A 15611-nucleotide genomic window follows, 5' to 3' on the forward strand; every position below is an offset into this window, starting at 1 on the left:
CTAAATGTGGTTCATAAAATCATATACCAAAATGTATTTCCTATTAATGACTACTTCACCTCCAGCGGCAGCAATACACGAGCACAAAATAGATTCACACTAAATGTAAACCGCTCCAAACTTGACTGCAGAAAATACGACTTCAGCAATAGAGAGATCATTGCCTCAAATGCACTACTTGACTCTGTGGTTTCTTCCCCAAACCCCAAAAACTTTAACCTTAGATTGTCTACAGTCAATCTCTCCCTGTTTCTAAGACGTCTATAAGGGGCGTGCATAAGCGCACCACTGTGCCTACCATCCCTGTCCTATAGTCCTCCTTTATTGTTACTTTTTACTTATGTTTAAACAAACTATTACTATGCTATACATGTTTGGCAAATAAAATAAAAATAATAAAAAATAAAATAAATTTCCACACCAAAAATGTGTTTGCCAGCTAATTCCGAACCTCGCCATCTTTTTATTTCTTCCCACATATTTATGATTCACGCCTCAATTTGACAGCCCATTTATTAGCCACTCCTTGGTCATGATAGGTACATAGGGTCCTTGATTACAACAGTTCGTTTAATTGATGTACAAATTTACAATGGCACTGGGGAAAAAGTGACATTGTTTTTCACACCTACGACCACTTCAGTGGTCAAATTTCAGATGTTTGACACCTGAATGATATTTATTATGTATGCAGTGTCCCAGAGTCATGTGATCACATTTTGTGACTTTCTGACAAGCAAAGTCAATGGGAAAGCCAGACAACCGTGTTACTAACTTAACAACTGCAGCCATTAACTAAACAACTGTGGCAAAAAAAGGTCATAATATGGGACAAAATGTTGAACATATTTCACTTAGCAACATCAATTTTGGGCTCAATTATGGTCGTAAGCCGAGGGCTATTTGCATATTCTGATAACCTAAGTATTCAGCAATCATTTCGAACTGATCAGTCATGGAAGGAGGAGGAAGCCAGGGCCAATTGTGCAAGGGAGAAATTGTAACGAAAGGGTATAGCAATAATGTGAATGTGTAAAACAACTCAATGGCTATGGAAAAGTATTAGAAACCTGCCTTCCGCCAAAAAATTGTGCAGGGGGAGAGTAATCACCCATTTTACTCTTGTGATCTACACCAAAAGCAGGGAAATTGAAGGAGAACCTCTTTTACTAGTGTGCAGTATACAGGTGGGAATATGATAGTAATATGAGCCAAGGTCTGTGCTCTGACTCCACATCTGCCAATCATAATTTCACTATTGGATACAATCTTACATAGACACCTGAGGCAGAACAGCTGCCACTGCAGCTGAATATCAGCACCTGCCAAAAGAAATTTTGTAAAAGTAGGTGGGTGTATGAGAGACACAGAGAGAAATGCTGGCAAGGTATGAAAAACTGGCATTGTTTATAGAATGCCTAGGAAATCTTTAGAAAGTATGGCTTTTTAGATAGTCTAAAATGTCTGTGCTATTTGAAAATGCTGTATGTACTTTCCCTTGGCGTTCTATATACAGATAATCCTTGATTTTGTTTGTTTAGTGACCTTTCAAAGTTTACAGTGACACTGAAAAAAGTGACTAATAAAGCTTTTCACATTTATGACTCTTGTGGCATCTCCATGGTCAAGTTATCAAAATGCAGATAGCAAATGACGAATATTTATCATGGTTGCAGTGCCCCAGGGTCAGATAATCCACTTTTGTGACCTTCTATCAAGAAAAGTCAACGGGAAGGCCAATTAACCACTGTGTTACTAATTTGACAACTGCAGCGATTCAATTAACAAATGTGGCAAGAAAGATTGTAAAATGGGGCTAAATTCACTTAACAAGTATCTCGCTTATCACCATAAATTTGGGGCTCAATTGTGGTCATAAGTCAAGGAATAATAAGAATGTCCTTCTTCCCCCCCAGATGTATTTTTAAGACAGGTGTCGGCAACCAACGGCCTCAGAGCCACATGTGGCTCATTGACTGACTCTCCTGTGGCTCCCTGGTGACCCAGTCACACAACCTGCTCTCTGCCCTGAGAAGCCACAATCCTTTCTGTAGAGCTGCACAGCTGAAGTGCTACTAGCATTTTCTCTGTACTGCCCACAACCGGATATTTTTTGCGATTCCACATTTTTTACAGGCAGCTCAGGGCCAGCCATAGTTCCTTTCATGTCAGCTCAGGAAGGAGGAGAATGGGGAGGAGCAACCGCTATCCGATGCAGGGAGGGAAGAGCTCCGTGCAACATGGTTCTCCTGCGCAGAGCTGCTGTCTACTCACCGCAGTGGGAGAAAGAGTTGCCATCCACATTGCCATGATCCTGGCCCAGGAGGGTATACCATTTATACATGCAAGAGAAAGAGATGAAAGAGAGAAAGAAATGAGAAAATGGTGAAGGGACAGAGAAATGAGAGAGAGCTAGAGGAAGAGAATGAGAGAAAAGGAAAAGAGTGGGAAACAAATGAGAAAGGGAGAGAGAGAGATGAGAAGGAAGGAAAGAGAGAGAGAAAGAGAGATTAGATTAGATTAGATTAGATTAGATTAGATTTATATGCCGCCCCTCTCCGCAAACTCGGGGCGGCTCACAACAATAATAAAAAACCAGTACATAATAACAAATCCAATGCCCACCAATCTAATTAAAATTTAAAATTCATAAATTCATAAAACAGTCCCAATATATATAAAAAACAGGCACACAGTCAATCAATCAAATGGCAAAACAACATGGGCAAGGGGGAGATGTTTTAGTTCCCCCATGCCTGACGGCAGAGGTGGGTCTTAAGGAGTTTACGAAAGGCAGGGAGGGCGAGGGAGAAAAAATCTAAGTATTGCCCACAAGATCATATGCTGCAACATCCTGCCTGTCGGCGACTACTTCAGCTTCAACCACAACAACACAAGAGCACACAACAGATTTAAACTTAATATTAACCACTCCAAACTTGACTGTAAAAAATATGACTTCGGTAACTGTTCTGTCTGGGTTCCCCCAGACCTCAACACCAACTGGAAAAAACAGCCAGACACTCTGGTAAAAGCCAAAAGTAGTTTATAACTGGAAAAAATAAGCACAGAGGAAAACCTGTTCTTCCCAACAGACAGGATATAATACAGTACAGCAGGGTCCTGATGTCCAGACAATACAGCAAGCTTCTTGCTGGCACACCCCCCCAAGGTTTCAATAGGCAAAGGCACAAACCAGGATTCCAAGACGCCAAAGTTCACAGTCAGGTCCCACGACTCTCAAAGATAAAACTCCACAAGCCAGGAAGGGTGGGTCTGCCTTTTAGCCTTTCCCAAGAGCACCACACCCAAACCCAGCTGCTGCCACTTCAATGCTGAAAGTATCTAGCCAATTGACTCCGTCTCTGATTAGCTCTCCGTTGTCGCAGATCAATTATGGCTTGTGCACTTTCCTCTAAGGAATCCAGGCTGCTTGCTGAGGAGAGCTCCCCCTGGTGGGACTCTGGCTGTCCTCCCTCTTCTTCAGCCTGGGATTCCTCCTCGTCTGTCTGCACCTCCTGTTCCTCAGCCTCTCCCTCTGAGCTGGAAACCGACAGAAGGTCAGCCGTTCCCGGAGGGGCCTCAGACGGAACCACAACAGTAACCGAGTTGTCACAGCGTGGAGCTCATTACCGGACTCCGTAGTGTCATCCCCAAACCCCCAACACTGTACCCTTAGATTATCCACGGTTGACCTATCCAGATTCCTAAGAGGTCAGTAAGGGGCGAGTACAAGTACACTACAGTGCCTTCTGTCCCCTGTCCTATTGCTCTCCTATATCTCCTATACCTTTCTTCTATTCCTATATCTCTTCTTCTATTCTTTCATAGATATATTTTACTATGAGTATCTCCTCTATAACCTTCATCATGTATTTTACTATGTGTGTATATATATATGTATATATACTCACTAAAACCCTCATTGTGTATTGGACAAAATAAATAAATAAAAAATAATTAAAAAGGTGATGGATTGTGCAAAGATGGATGTGTTGTCAAGAAAACTAGAAGGGAAGGAGGATTCGGGCTATTATAAAATATGGGAGAACTTCTATACAGTAGTCCCTCGATTATCGCGAGGGTTCCGTTCCAGGACCCCTTGCGATAATCGAAATTTCGCGATATAGCGGTGCGGAAGTAAAAACACCATCTGCGCATGCGTGCCACTTTTCCATGGTGTTTTTACTTCCGCACCGCCAGCCCGCTGCCCGCCACTTGTCCGCTGCCCGCCCGCTCACCTCGCCAGCAAGAGGGGAAGACCCATGAAAGATTCCTTGGGCCGCCTAGCAGCTGATCTGCTCGGCAGCGCAGCAGCAGCCTGCGCTGCCGAGCAGATCAGCTGCTAGGCGGCCCAAGGAACCTTCCATGGGTCTTCCCCCTCTTGCTTGTGAGGGCGCTTCAACGTTTCCGGACGGCAAGCTCGGACTCTTTCTTTTTCCCTCAGAGGACGCTTATGACAGGCGGCTGAGGCTTCGAGTGTGTCCCCTTCCACCGCCAAGGTCTCCCAGGAGTCCACACCCCCTTTTAAGGCGCCCGCAGATCAAGCGCTCTAGCCAGGCCCGGGCGCACGCCCCCTCTTCCCGCTTCGGTGGGCCTGCCCGGCGCGGGGGTCTCTTCCCCCTCATGAACACTCTTCGTGCCTGGCTTCCTTCTCTCTCCTCCCTTCCCCCCGCTTTCCTCCGGGCGTGTTGGAGAAGAGGGTCTTCTTCCGCTCTTATTGTCTTGGGTGGGCGGGAGGCAGGAGCTGCAGAAAGGGAAACTTTTTTGTTTTCCTTCGCTCCGCCACCCAAGAGAGCGGAGAGGCAGCGGGGGCGCAAGGAAGAAGAAGCGGTGGTGGCGGCGGCTTCCTTCGGGGGCAACGCCAGCAAGAGGGAAAATGACGCGCGGGCGGCACAGGGGGGGGGAGGCAAAGCTCTGCGGCTCCAGCCACTTTCAGCCAAGCCTCCCCGGCCACGGAGCCAGGGAAGCCGAGCCGGGCGTGGAACATCGGCGCAGGAGGCAGGACACGATCGGGCGACCGGAGCAGCAGCGCCGCCGCCGTCACGCCCGGCTCGGCTTCCCTGGCTGCGTGGCCGGGGAGGCTTGGCTGAAAGTGGCTGGAGCCGCAGAGCTTTGCCTCCCCCCCCCTGTGCCGCCCGCGCGTCATCTTCCCTCTTGCTGGCGTTGCCCCCGAAGGAAGCCGCCGCCACCACCGCTTCTTCTTCCTTGCGCCCCCGCTGCCTCTCCGCTCTCTTGGGTGGCGGAGCGAAGGAAAACAAAAAGTTTCCCTTTCTGCAGCTCCTGCCTCCCGCCCACCCAAGACAATAAGAGCGGAAGAAGACCCTCTTCTCCAACACGCCCGGAGGAAAGCGGGGGGAAGGGAGGAGAGGTCTTCCCCCTCTTGCTGGCGTGCGTGGGCGGTGGGGAAGACCCATGGGAGATTCCTTGGGCCGCCTAGCAGCTGAGGGTCTTCCCCACCGCCCACGCACGCCAGCAAGAGGGACACTCTTCGTGCCTGGCTTCCTTCTCTCTCCTCCCTTCCCCCCGCTTTCCTCGGGGCGTGTTGGAGAAGAGGGTCTTCTTCCGCTCTTATTGTCTTGGGTGGGCGGGAGGCAGGAGCTGCAGAAAGGGAAACTTTTTGTTTTCCTTCGCTCCGCCACCCAAGAGAGCGGAGAGGCAGCGGGGGCGCAAGGAAGAAGAAGCGGTGGTGGCGGCGGCTTCCTTCGGAGGCAACGCCAGCAAGAGGGAAGATGACGCGCGGGCGGCACAGGGGGGGGGGGAGGCAAAGCTCTGCGGCTCCAGCCACTTTCAGCCAAGCCTCCCCGGCCACGGAGCCAGGGAAGCCGAGCCGGGCGTGGAACATCGGCGCAGGAGGCAGGACACGATCGGGCGACCGGAGCAGCAGCGCCGCCGCCGTCACGCCCGGCTCGGCTTCCCTGGCTGCGTGGCCGGGGAGGCTTGGCTGAAAGTGGCTGGAGCCGCAGAGCTTTGCCTCCCCCCCCCTGTGCCGCCCGCGCGTCATCTTCCCTCTTGCTGGCGTTGCCCCCGAAGGAAGCCGCCGCCACCACCGCTTCTTCTTCCTTGCGCCCCCGCTGCCTCTCCGCTCTCTTGGGTGGCGGAGCGAAGGAAAACAAAAAGTTTCCCTTTCTGCAGCTCCTGCCTCCCGCCCACCCAAGACAATAAGAGCGGAAGAAGACCCTCTTCTCCAACACGCCCGGAGGAAAGCGGGGGGAAGGGAGGAGAGGTCTTCCCCCTCTTGCTGGCGTGCGTGGGCGGTGGGGAAGACCCATGGGAGATTCCTTGGGCCGCCTAGCAGCTGAGGGTCTTCCCCACCGCCCACGCACGCCAGCAAGAGGGACACTCTTCGTGCCTGGCTTCCTTCTCTCTCCTCCCTTCCCCCCGCTTTCCTCGGGGCGTGTTGGAGAAGAGGGTCTTCTTCCGCTCTTATTGTCTTGGGTGGGCGGGAGGCAGGAGCTGCAGAAAGGGAAACTTTTTGTTTTCCTTCGCTCCGCCACCCAAGAGAGCGGAGAGGCAGCGGGGGCGCAAGGAAGAAGAAGCGGTGGTGGCGGCGGCTTCCTTCGGGGGCAACGCCAGCAAGAGGGTCTTCCCCCTCTTGCTGGCGTGCGTGGGCGGTGGGGAAGACCCATGGGAGATTCCTTGGGCCGCCTAGCAGCTGAGGGTCTTCCCCACCGCCCACGCACGCCAGCAAGAGGGACACTCTTCGTGCCTGGCTTCCTTCTCTCTCCTCCCTTCCCCCCGCTTTCCTCCGGGCGTGTTGGAGAAGAGGGTCTTCTTCCGCTCTTATTGTCTTGGGTGGGCGGGAGGCAGGAGCTGCAGAAAGGGAAACTTTTTGTTTTCCTTCGCTCCGCCACCCAAGAGAGCGGAGAGGCAGCGGGGGCGCAAGGAAGAAGAAGCGGTGGTGGCGGCGGCTTCCTTGGGGGCAACGCCAGCAAGAGGGTCTTCCCCCTCTTGCTGGCGTGCGTGGGCGGTGGGGAAGACCCATGGGAGATTCCTTGGGCCGCCTAGCAGCTGAGGGTCTTCCCCACCGCCCACGCACGCCAGCAAGAGGGCGAAGACCCTCTTGCTGGCGTTGCCCCCGAAGGAAGCCGCCGCCGCCACGCCCGGCTCGGCTTCCCTGGCTCCTTGGCCGGGTGGGCTCGGCCGAAAGGGGCTGGAACTGCAGAGCCGAAGGGTGGCCTTTTTGTCTGGGAGGGAAGATGACGCGCGGGCGGCACAGGGGGGGGGGGGAGGCAAAGCTCTGCGGCTCCAGCCACTTTCAGCCAAGCCTCCCCGGCCACGGAGCCAGGGAAGCCGAGCCGGGCGTGGAACATCGGCGCAGGAGGCAGGACACGATCGGGCGACCGGAGCAGCAGCGCCGCCGCCGTCACGCCCGGCTCGGCTTCCCTGGCTGCTTGGCGGGGGGGGGGGGAGGCTTGGCCGAAAGGGGCTGTACCCGCAGAGCTTTGCCTCCCACCCCTCGCCCCTGTGCTGCCGGCGCGTCATCTTCCCTCCCAGACTCCCCCGGCAAAGTGACGTGGAGGAATGGAAAGCTGAAACCGGGCGGTTTGAGTTTCCCATTCCTTCAAGTCACTTCGCCGCTGCTCTCCTGGCTAAACTGTGTGGCAGGAGACAGGCTTTGAGTTTTTGGCTGGGGGGGAGAAGTAGAACCTTCCTAACTCCCCCCCCCACCAGCCAGAAGGAGCGGCGAAGTGACGTGGAGGAATGGAAAGCTGAAACTGGGCGGTTTGAGTTTCCCATTCCTCCAAGTCACTTTGCCGCTCCTCTCCTGGCTAAACCGGCGGCAGGAGACAGGGTTGGGGGGGGGTACTGGGAAGCCCCCCAGGCCGACTGCCACCTTTTCAAACAGCCGCGCCCTTCCCAGCTGAGTCCTGAAGCCAAGCGCCTTTGGAACTTCTGCGCTTGGCTTCAGGACTCAGCTGGGAAGCGGCACGGGTGTTTTAAAAGGTCTCCCCCGGCATGGGGGGCTTCCTAGCACCCCCCCAAACCCGGGTTGGGGGTTCGGGGGGGTGCTAGGAAGCCTCCCATGCCGGCGGGAAGACCCAGGGAAGGTTCCTTTGGCCGCCTAGCAGCTGATCTGCCCGGCGGTAATGCAAACTCCACCATCTACGCATGCGTGCAGATGGTGGTGTTACTTCCGGGTAGAAAACTCGCGATATAGCGTTTCGCGAAGCTCGAGATCGCGAAACTCGAGGGATCACTGTAATTGGCTAAAAGAAGGAAAGAAAGGATAAAATAAAGAAACTATACCAAACATTCTGTTTTCATTGAGCGAGCAGATACTGGAGGAACTGCTGTCCTGAATCAGCCTTGTTGTTGCTCATCGTGGTATTCCACGTTGCTGCCTGGATCTTCTCAATATTTCCTTAGCAGGGGTTGGAAAGATAAAATAAATGTGGTTTAGTGGGTTCAGCCAATATCTGTGTATATGAATTCACATGGCATGGATAACTCATAGTTTCAGATAACAACGCCGAAATCATGCTAGGCCAAGATGATACAAACTTAACATGATGAATATAGAGTAGTGTTAAAATGGATATGCTTGAAATTCTGAAGTGACATATCAGGTATGTTTTTATGTAGAGATTTGCATAAATATCCATATGAATTTGAAAAACTCATCTTTTTGAAAATTATTCTGTTAATCTGCTGAGGAAACTGAAACATCATTTTTGATGGGATACGCTACAGTATTTCTTGTTTGAATATTAGATAAAATAGACAATGTTTTCTAAAAAGATCAGGATCATATCATACCAGTTCCAAGAGGTCTAGATCAGTAATGGGATCTGAATTCGTTTGCTACTGGTTTGTACATGTGCTTATGCGCATGACGCTTCTGCACATGTGCAGAAGCATCCCAGGTGGGTAGGCGGAGCCTCCTACTGCATTGCTACCAGTTCTGAGAGCCAGCTCAAACCAGGAGCAGCCCACCGCTGGTCTAGATAATAAATCTAATGTCAGTAAAGCCTATGTAAAATATCATAATGAAATTCAACACATGTTGGACAACTTGCTTAGTAATTGATTGTCATGGTAATTCGATTGCATATCAGATATTAATATAATCAAGAGAGTCCAGAAATATTTCACAAGAGGAGTCCTTCAATCCTCCCTTGCAACAAAATACCTTATTCCACCAGACTAGAAAGGCTGAGATTAGACAATTTACAACTATATCGCCTCCAATCCGTTCTAAATGTGGTTCATAAGATCATATACCAAAATGTATTTCCTGTTAATGACTACTTCACCTCCAGCAGCAGCAATACACGAGCACAAAATAGATTCACACTAAATGTAAACCGCTCCAAACTTGACTGCCGTGTGTTGCGAATAGTCGCCGCAAAATCTTTATTGTTGCGCTGCTTGTGCTAGAATTCATCAGGGCGACCTCCAGCCATTTAGAGTAGGCATCCACAACAATCAGGAATGGCTGACCCCTTTTTTGATCCACAAAATCAATGTGGATGCGTGACCACGGGCCTCTCGGTGTTGGCCATTCAGTTGGCTTGGTTCTTTGTGGATTGGGTCTTGTCAGCTGGCACAGGGAGCAAGAGGCTACCCAGAGTTCAATATCTTTATCTAAGCCTGACCACCATAAGTGACTTCTGGCCAGGCTGTTCATTTTTACCATGCCAGGGTGGCCATGGTGAAGTAACTTCAAAGCTCTTTTCTGAAGTGATTGGGGAATTATTACACAATATCCCCATAATATGCAGTCTTTTAGTACACTTAATTCTAATCGTCTACTTTTGAATGATTGAAATTGATCTTTTATTTTCTCTGTTGGCCACCCCTTTAAGATCCATTGTTTGACTTGGGATAACATTGGGTTGGCTTTGGTGTAATTTGCGATATCAGACGTGGTTAGAAGGGTCAACTCATTCAACTCAATTAGTAGAGTGCTGGAAACCGGGGCGAGGTCTGTTACTAATTCTTGCTGGGGCATCTGCTTAATGCGTCAGCGTGTCCTATGTACTTTCCCCCCTGTGCTTTAGCTATAAGTATAACCTGCCAAAAAATGGCCCAGCGAGTCATGTGAGGGGAAAGAAAGGTAGGGGTTTGTTTGTCTCCAGCCAAGATGCCTAAAAGGGGTTTGTGATCTGTTATTAAGGTGAAGGAGCGGCCAAAAAGGTAGCTATGGAAACGCTTGACACCTGCAACGGTGGCCAGTGCTTCTTTGTCTAACTGCGAGTAATTTCATTCGGCTGAGGATAAGGTTTTGGAGTAGAAGGCAATAGGTGCCTCAGAGCCATCAGGAAACGAATGGCTGAGTACTGCGCCTATATCGAACAGTGAAGCGTCACAAGTTAGGGTTACCGGCATGGTAATATTATACTGTACAAGAACGCTTTCAGATGACAGTAGTTTTTTAATAGCATTAAAAGCGAATTGTTCAGTGGGTCTCCATGTCCAGGCCATGCCTTTTTAAAGGAGGCAATGAAGAGGCTCCACTACTGTTGTTTTCTGTTTGAGGAAAGCAGAGTAAAAGTTAAGGAACCCTAGAAATTCTTGAAATTCCGTTTTGTTTGTATGGGTGGGAGCCTCTTTTATAGCCGCTACTTTTTCTTCAGTAGGGTGAATACCCAATTTGTCTATTTTGAATCCCAAAAACTCAATGCTGGGGACAACCCAAGAACATTTGTCTAGTTTAATACGGAGGCCAGTTTCTTTAAATTTTGCGAGGACTGCTCTAACTCTTTCCCATAGTTGTGGTTTTGACTCTGCTGAAATGAGCACGTCGTCGAAGTATGGGACAACACCTGGAATTTGATGTAGGAGGCATTCCATAAGGCACTGAAATATCCCTGGGGCAATTGACACTCCAAACTGTAATCTAGAACTTTTGAATGTGCCCCTATGGATAACAATTGTTTGAGCTTCTGCTGTTGCTGGGTCAACTGGGAGTTGCTGGTACGCTCATGCAAGGTCCAGTTTGGCAAAAATGGAACCGTTTCCTAGGATATGTAGTAATTGCTGGACAACGGGGATGGGATAACTGTTGTGCTATAAAGCCTTATTTATAGTTGCCTTATAGTCTGCGCAAATTCTAACAGAGCCATCGGGTTTGAGGGGGGTGACAATAGGGGTCTCCCACCTGGCATGATCAGTTGGAATAAGGATGCCTTGTGCTATTAATTTATCTAATTGTTCATCTACTCGAGGCAGAAGCGGGATGGGGACTCTGTGAGATTTCAAGTGGATAGGGACAATTGACAGGTCTAGATTGAAGGAGATGGGAGTGCCCTTGTAACGCCCCTGTCCTGTGGCGAAAACCTCAGGAAATTCCCTTATTAGAGAAGCAGGGTCTAAATCAGATTCTGAGACATCATGAAACCCAGGTATACTAATACCCAAAGGCTGAAACCATTTTAGCCCAAGCAGAGTGTGCCTGGGGCTATCTACCACAATGAGGGGTAACATTCCCGTAAAACATTTAAAAGAAACCGGTACATTTATACTTCCCACTACAGGAATACTTTTGCCCTGAAAATCAGTCAACCCAGCATTCCAGAGGCTTAAATTTGACTTTTGGATGTGTGGCATATAAAGTCTAAACTTATGCCAAGGCATAATAGAATGCTTGGAGCCAGTGTCCATCTCCATTTTACACGGCAAATTATTTATGAGGAGCGAAACAAAAATTTTGTCCTCAGTCAGGAAAGAGTTAGAGTTAATAGAAGAGGGACAATTACCTCTGCGATATAAGGGTCTTGTTCCGGCAGGCAGTTTGGGGTAGGCGGGTAGGCAGACGGCTTGGAGTTCCTCGCGGTGGAAAAGGGACAAGGGCTTTGTGCCTGGAAATCAGCGGGGAGACTTGCTCGACACATTTCAGCGATGTGGCCTTTCTTTTGACAGCAATGGCAATAGGCGTCCTGGAATTGGCAGTGGAAACAGGGATGGTTGCCATTGCAACCATTGCACTTGATCAGGCGGCGTGGGTCACAGGAATGGGGGTCGTTGTTTTGGCAAATCTGGAGGCAGGAGTCCTCGGCGGCATGTGGATCTTGTTGTCGGTTGTCTGCTGCATCTGATGGCCAATTGATGTCATTTGGTAGGTGGTTTACAGCCGGAGTGGAATGCTTGATTTCAGCCACCGAGGCATCAGAAATCTCGGCTACTTTGGCTCTTTAAGGACATCTTGGAGAGTAGCGTCTTCTTCTACGAGATATTTTTTCTGTAGGGTTATGTTGCTCATACTGAAAATTAATCAGTCAACAAGTTGATCCTCTGGATCCTTAAATTTTCACTTAGCAAAGACGGCACGGAGACAGGTGGCAAAGATGTTTGTGGATTCACCGTCGGCTTGCGGCATGAGCACGAACTGGTGAGGGTTTACACACACTGGAGTCATAGGTTGGAAGTGAGCAGCCAATTTGGTTTGTACTGTGGACCAAGTGACCGTTTCTACGGTTTCTGGATCGACTAGAGTGGTAGCCAAACTGTAGATCGTTGGGCCGCAATAATTTAGGAATATTGCTCATTTCCTATCATCTTCTGCGTCATGGAGGTTACTTGCCTGCAGAAATATGCGGAATTTTGACATATATGATGCCCATGGTTCGAGATCAGGGTTGTAGAAGGCGGGTGCCTGAACCATAGCTGGAGTTCGGCAGGAGTTCGATCACAAAGGCTGGATTTAGTTTAGCTGCTAAGATAAAACCAAGCAAACTACCAGTATATTATGGATATACCTTAGCAAACCTATTGTAAAAGACAGATGTGGAGCTTATTATTGAAATAATATTTTAAATAATGACTTGGTAATAGGGAACCACTAGCAGATTTTAGGCTTTATAGATTTAAAAAACTTTGAGTGAATTCACATATATACTGCTCAAAAAAATAAAGGGAGCATTCAAATAACACATCCTAGATCTGAATGAATGAAATATTCTCATTGAATAATTTGTTCTGTACAAAGTTGAATGTGCACAACAGCATGTGAAATTGATTGTCAATCAGTGTTGCTTTCTAAGTGTACAGTTTGATTTCACAGATGTTTGATTGGAGTTACATGTTTAAGTGTTCCTTTTATTTTTTTTGAGCAGTGTATTTCTTACTAGTTGGTTAACTTGAGGACTACTGTATTAGCAACCATTAACAAATGTCCCTAATAGAAAGCAAAATTATTTACCCTTGAGAAGAAATCTTAATTTAATTGACTTTTACCCAAATGAATATGTTGGAAGGAGGCAGCACTAGTCTCCCAGAATGATAATCCATGAAAGTTTTGGGAGAGGGGTCAGAGGTTTTGAAAAGCTTATCATGGTTTGAAAAAGAATTGTGGAAGAATAAAAATTTGACAGATCTTTATTTTGAGAGACATTGTCTTGGAAATACAGTAATAGAATTTGATGTCTTTATACAAAGAGAACTCTAAATACATTACCTTCATGTTTATGCCTGCCTGATTCAGTTTCTTGCGGCAAACTTGTCAAAGATATATCCTACCAGAATGACAAAATTGGAGGTAAATTTTGGACAGAAACAGAGAAGGATATTTACAGTGCTCAAAAAAATAAAGGGAACACTTAAACAACACAATATAACTCCAAGTAAACCAAAGTTCTGTGAAATCAAACTGTCCACTTAGGAAGCAACACTGATTGACAATCAATTTCACACGCAGTTGTGCACATTCAACTTTGTACAGAACAAAGTATTCAATGAGAATATTTCATTCATTCAGATCTAGGATGTGTTATTTGAGTGTTCTCTTTAATTTTTTTCAGCAGTATATATATATCCCATATCTATTTAATCCATGTCCCTCTCACAGGAAGAAGAAAAAGTGTTAAAATGAAAGAACTTCATATCAGGAACAGTCCTATTCTATAACTGAGCATGCTAACCATCAATCAATTGCAGCTTTTCAAAGCTAATAAGCTGTATAAATTCAGAAATAAATTCTGCCGAAATTCAGATTAGTTGAATGCATGAAGTCATGGTTTATATTATCATGGGTTATTGACCAAATAATAATTTGAATATGTTCATATAATGTAGTAATATTTATACACAGGTAATCAACTCATTGCCACAATTGAGTCCAAAATTGTTGTTGCTAAATGAAACATTTGTTAAGTTTTGCCACATTTTATTATCTTTAGTGCCACAGTTGTTAAGTGTGTGTCTGTTAGTATATGGGTTTTTTTAAAGCTTTAAATATTTTAACTGATTGGATTATTTATGATTTGTACTACTTGCTGTGAGCCGCCCCGAGTCTTCGGAGAGGGGCGGCATACAAATCCAAATAATAAATAAATAAATAAGTGAATCACTGCCATTGTTAAGTGAGTATTGTAGCATGATTGTTAAGTGAATCTGGCTTCTCAATTGAATTTGCCTGTCAGGTTACAAAAAGTCACTGCAACCATCATAAATATGAATCAGTTTCTAAGCATTCAATTTTTGACCATATGGCTATGTGGATACTGCAATGATCATGTGTGAAAAATGATCATAAATCACTTTTTTCAGTGCTGTTGCAACTTTGAATGGTTACCAAGTGCACTGTTGTAAGTCAAGGTTTACCTGATTTTATTTATTATGTTTATGCAGGGGTGAGTTTCAACTTGTCTTGCTGCCACTTTGCTTCCTCCCATGCCTCGTGGCCGCACCTCATGGACATGCGCTTGCTTTGTACTCACACGCATTTTCAGTATAATTCCCCCCCCCGATTTTTAAAAAAATGGTGACGCATGAGCAGTGGCGAAAACCTGGCTTCTGCACATGCGCAGTAGAATAAACAAACAAACAAACAAGGGAGGAAAATAAAAAATAATTTTAAAAAGATGGCGGTGCCCACAGACCAGTCACAGATCTATCCAGATCGATGACATCATTGTGACATCACTAGTGGGTTGCTAACAGTCCAGGCGAACCGAAAGGAACCAACCTCTGTTATGCCTGCATTTACAGTGGTACCTCTACTTAAGAACTTAATTTGTTCTGTGACCAGGTTCTTAAGTAGAAAAGTTTGTAAATAGAAACAATTTTTCCCATAGGAATCAATGTAAAAGCAAATAATGCGTGCAAACCCATTAGGAAAGAAATAAAAGCTCGGAATTTGGGTGGGAGTCGGAGGACGATGAAGAGGAGGAGAACAGTCACTGCCCAGAGGGAAGGGAGCTTTTCTTTTCTATGGGTGCTGGCAGAGGTTTATTCCTTCTCCTAACGCCTAGAGAAAGAAAAATGCTTTGTTCACTCTGGACTGTCAAAGACTTCTTAAGCGCCACTAAAAGGCTCCTTTGGTAGCCCAGAAAAGCCCGAGATGGCTGGGATTAAAGGGGGAATGGCAGGAAACTGGCCGGGCCTTCGTGCCACTCTCAAATTTCCTGGGCTCGGGTTCTTAAGTAGAAAATGGTTGTTAAGAAGAGGCAAAAAAATCTTGAACACCCGGTTCTTATCTAGAAAAGTTCTTAAGTAAAGACGTTGTTAAGTAGAGGTAATACCACTGTATTTTGTGCAACTCTAGGATGCATATATATTTTCTTCTCCTATTTTTCCCACAACAAAAATTCTCTAAAATGATCTGGGAGAGTGACTGACCCAAATTCATCCAGCTAGCTTTCTACATTTTAACCACTATGTTAAAACAG

This window comes from Erythrolamprus reginae, chromosome Z (assembly GCF_031021105.1).
Source record: "Erythrolamprus reginae isolate rEryReg1 chromosome Z, rEryReg1.hap1, whole genome shotgun sequence".
NCBI lineage: Eukaryota > Metazoa > Chordata > Lepidosauria > Squamata > Dipsadidae > Erythrolamprus > Erythrolamprus reginae.